The sequence below is a fragment of the Schistocerca serialis genome, chromosome 2 (assembly GCF_023864345.2).
Source record: "Schistocerca serialis cubense isolate TAMUIC-IGC-003099 chromosome 2, iqSchSeri2.2, whole genome shotgun sequence".
In the NCBI taxonomy this organism is placed as follows: domain Eukaryota; kingdom Metazoa; phylum Arthropoda; class Insecta; order Orthoptera; family Acrididae; genus Schistocerca; species Schistocerca serialis.
Genome location: NC_064639.1, coordinates 622,443,917 through 622,449,076, shown reverse-complemented (window position 1 = coordinate 622,449,076; position 5,160 = coordinate 622,443,917).

Here is a 5,160-nt window from a genome sequence, read left to right as displayed (position 1 = left end):
TCAGAGATACTAGCTGTTCTGATTTCATTTGAAATACAATAGGTGATCTTTACACATTTGAAACTAATGTTCTTTATCTTTATGTCCTAGCCTATAAAGTGCATAATAAATTTACTGGAGAAAGGTCAACCTCAGTATAAGATTCAATAGACATTCTAGCACAGCAGTACAATACTGCCAAGGCTAATTCACACTGACCATCAAGTCATTTCACATCACATCACAGCAGATGAAAATATCCACAATAGATTTCAAATGGCGGCATTCACATTGGCCATCACGTCATGTTATGTCACGTCATGTCACAACACAATCATGGTTTCTTAGGAACAAAGTTTTGATGACAGACACCATCATCCATTGTTGATTACGTGATGTCCCAGCTCATTTCTTCCTGATGTACAGCTATAGTCTCATTCTCCACATTTCATTTCATTGTGGTTTCATTGGGTCACAGTTTTAATAGCTGATATCAGTTGTTTTCTATGTCTGTGTCCCAGCACATTTTTCCTGATACACAGATATATTCTCATCCTCCATACTTCATTTCATTGCGGTTTCATTGAGCCATGGTTTTAATAGCTGATATAAGTTGTTTTCTATGTCCTTGGTTTTGGTTGTTTTTGTTATTCACTATAGCCTGAAAACAATTGAGAATGGTGGCATGACGTGACAGTGCTGTGACGTCCAGCGTGAACAGGCCTTCATCAAGTGTGACAGACCAGACTTGCTACGTTTAGTTTGCTTATACTTATTTATAAAACTGCATGTTGTTGCAGTGGATAACATTACTGACTTGTGGCAGGTCTTATCAACAGTCACAATACAAATTCATTGTGGAATATTTGCAATTCGTGGCCAAAACGAAGCAAAATTATAAAACAGAAATGATAAATGTGCAATAGAGCAAAATCAATGCTGTAACTTTAGTCAGAGCGCTGAAAATAGGCTAACTTCCGATATCAGTACACAATTACACAATTCCTCCCTCAAAAGTCAATGTCAAAATGTTACTCTTGCAAAACTTTGATTATGACAATCCATTCTGTTCTGTCAGATTCCTTGCTGTTGACAGCCTGTGTCTACTTCCACTTGAAACGAATTGTGTAATGTTTTGATGTGGTGCTCTTCTTGGCCTTAATGATTTGGATATTTTATCCAATACTGTTCATCCACATAACAGGTCAGATATCTTCAAGCAAACAATGATTTATGTTTAACAACACTACAACAAAGAGCCCAGTGTGCATGACAAACAACATAGATTTCTGAAAGCATTTGCAATAGGCCTATATATTGTAAACTGGGGTGGTTTTTGCCTACCACAAGGTGATGTTCGTAGACACAACATCTCTCTTACAGTATTCTATGGAAGTCAGCTCATAAATGTTGGCCACTGTTCAGGTCATGTACACATACCCTGTCAGTGTCTGCTATGGCCTGAAGATCGTGTATTGAGTCAACAAAATTGGTTGCAATATATTAAAATTACAGCAAAACGATTGATGCATGTGTTTCATTTCATTGCGTAAATCGAAAAATTTAGACAGCTGCATTTTTGCAGTACTTTGGAGTGATTTTGTCTCACTCATATTTTCTAATCAGTGTTAATCTTAGGTTAACCTAGTCTTTAGAAAATTAATAAGATACTTTCGTTTCTCGCTCAGTGACTTTCATGATGCCCTGAAGGGATATTCGATCAGTGGGTAGTCGGCTCAACAAAAATTACGACAATGTAACGTTGAACAGAGCTTCAGGAGATGTTACCAACAAAAGATTGTGCCAAAGAAAAGCATTAGCCACGTACAAAATTCCTATCACTACTTTGAAAAATAAGTTAAAAAACCAGCACAACAAGAAGACAGGCACTCAGCGAATTTTTAATAATAAAGAAGAGCAATCATTAGTTGCCCACCTCATCAAGCTATCAGAGTTTGGTTTTTCTGTAGATGAAAGTGAGTTTAGGTCAATAGTGGGAAGCTACTTACAACATACAGTAATAGCAGTAACAAAATTAAAGGCAATACACCAAACTGTGATTGGATTAAAAGGTTTCTACTTGATCATATTGGATTGTCAGGGAGGTAATAAAACATAAAGAGAGTAAGGGCTGGTCTGTCAGAACAAACCATTTGCGCATTCAGGGAGAATCTGCGTAAAGAGTTTGGGGGATCCATCCCAGCAACATGCTGAACTATGACGAGGCAGATAACCCTGGAAATAAGTTTACAATTTTTAAATAGGGAGCTAAATATCTGGGACATATATGTAACTACAGCAAGACCTCAATATCGCAATGTTTGCGGCAATGCTGAAAGTAAACTCTTGCTACCTTATGTGGTTTTCAATGCTGACCATCTGTGGTCTTCCTAGATAGAGAACAGTCCACTTGAAGCTATATACAATCGCACCAAAATAGGGTGTTCGATGCTGTCGTTTTTAAAGACTGGTTAACAAACCTATTTCTACATGCGGTATGTAATTTGCAAGGAGATATTGTCCTCATTGGAAACAACCTGTCCGCACACATTAGCACCAAAGTGTTAGAACTGTGCGAGAAAAAGCGAATGAAGTTCACCTAATGCAGCCAATCTACTCCAGTCCATGGATGGCAGTTTGTATGGGCCATTCAAGCGAGCTTGGCGTAAAGTTTTATCCACTTGGAGAAACTCTGCTGCTGCATCACGATTTCCATTGATTCCAAAGGATCAAATGCCTGGTCTTTTAAGAATATTGGTAGTTGCTATTGAGCCTAACAGACAACAAAATTTGGTTTCAGGTTTTAAGAAGCGTAGGATTCTTCCTGTTGATAAAGATGCTGTATCAGCACAACTTCCAAATAAACATGCAGATTCTGAGGTCATTTTGAAAGGTTTTATGGAATCATTGATTGCTGGTAGAAATGAAATGGCTGGGAGTGATCAGTCTATGCAGAGAAAGAAGATCAATGTTCTGGCTGGGAAGAGCGCCATCATGAGAGGTGTTGTCCAGGTGCCACAAACTAATCAACTCAAACAGAAGACTGACAAACTCAATCAGCGACTGAAGTGCTCTACAACTCATGAAGAATTCTCTGCAGATGATGGCAGTGATGTAAATACAGTTCTTGGTCACTCAGACATGTATCTAAAAACATTTTCTATTTCAGATATCCAGTCAGATACTACAGATTATCCTACATCCTTAAAAGATTTATGTATGGTTGATCATTTTGTCATCATTAAATATAATGAATCACCATATCTGGGGAAGATTGTTAAAATTTCAGTATGTGGTCCAACAGTTGACTGGAGTTAGGGAAGCATTACTGGCATTGACCTGAGAAGAATGACATCTTGCAGTATGAATGGAAAAAATGTGAAGAAAACTGAACCTCTGTGGCAGGCTTTGTTTTCTGTTTGAATTAACTTTGTTTTGAGCGAAAGTTTTGTAATTTAAATATATAAAGAAAGAAATTTGAGAATTATAAAAACATGTTTCTAATGAAATGTAATTTTTTGACTTTCAGCCAAAAAAATTGCTCTAGAGCTATTTATAGCTATTTTACATCTAATATATTCATCACTGTTTAGTAACAGCAGGATTATATTGACCCACCCGTCTTTCTAACCATTTATTTCTTATCTCAAGCCAATATCACTCCACGTGGAAGTGAAAAAGTGTCACTTTTTTAAAAATTAAACATTGGCAATTGTGAAATACCTGTAATTTGAAGGTGGGCGTTATGTGTTCTGTTACATCTCTCATAATCATATTATTGCAAAACAATAGAAATATTTGCAAAACAATGGAGTAAAATTTATGATACCTGAGCATATTTTATGAAAAGTGACCTAAAATTTTTAATAGAGAAAAAGTCAGTTCAGTTGAATGCCAATTCGCACTTGATGCAACAGAATGGAAAGAAATGGAATTCCAAAACATTCTACAGCGTATTGCAAATGGTGTTGTTCACACAGTCCATCAGCAGAAAGGAATTTGCTGTCAAAGTATGGTTACTCAGGAAGAATATTTTAATGTTGGCTGGGGGTGGTGGCTTGACATATTTGTATCCATATAATTTCGTTAGCAAGTAAATGTTGTTGTTTTGAAATGTTTTGATGATATTTTTCCTGTTGTTCCAGCTCTCAGCAGTTTGCAGTACAAATTTCATGAAAAATACTTTTTATGCAGTTTGCTTTGGCAATTACTAAATTTTGTTGTAGTTGGTTTTTTAATTCAGAAATTACATTCCAAATTTTTGAATCAAGGAAGATTTCACATAATCTAACTTCCACTGTTTGGTAGCAGACTAAGCAAGGTGACTGAAAACAATTGGTCAATTAGTGTCTGCCAGTTAATGGAGAGACTGGTTTAATATTATGTTTCTTATGCTATCCTGGTAGAGAAAGGATTAGAACAGCCAATCTAGGTGGTGTTTCCACAATTCATCCAGCGTGATGTGCCTACTTGGTCACATGCTAATGGGAAACAAGGCCCTTGTTCTCTAGCCAAAACTATTCTTCCCAAGCTACTCCTCAGAACATCACCCTCGCACCATGCTCCACACCCAGTCGCTGTATGGTGAGGCATAACTGGTGAATGCATACTCCTGTTCACAAAATATTTATTGTCGATACAAACTGGCACCATCGAATTCTATACACAACGAACTTACACACTCATGTCTGGAAAAAGAACTCATTGGCCACACACGAAATTTCACATGGAAGGCGAGAGAAACGAGAAGTTCTCTCGCCTGTCCGGCCAATCAGTGTTTGTACGATTTTGATTGAATGAAGCACAGTACAGGTTTTCTTATGAGAGTTAAATGAAACTGAGGTGGGAGGTACAAAAAGCATTCTGGTGTGAATCTCCGACTGGGGCAGATGGGGTGTTGGTGTGGAGACTTTAGATATGCCACCCCATCCTGAGTGTTGCGGACTCTGAGTATCTGGGAGCTGTGCCTGTCAGCTGCTGAAGATGCCTCCCCTCTACGATGGCATATTTTAAATTTGGTAAGCATGGCTCCAAAAAATAGGGCGCTATGCCCAAGCCAAGCTTGTCAAGCATACCGGAAATTACAGAAGTGTAGGTTTCACTAAGTTTCATTCGTTAAATCAAAACTAGCTGTTTCTCTTTAACACCTGAGTGGATGACAGATTCGAGATTATTTTTTCA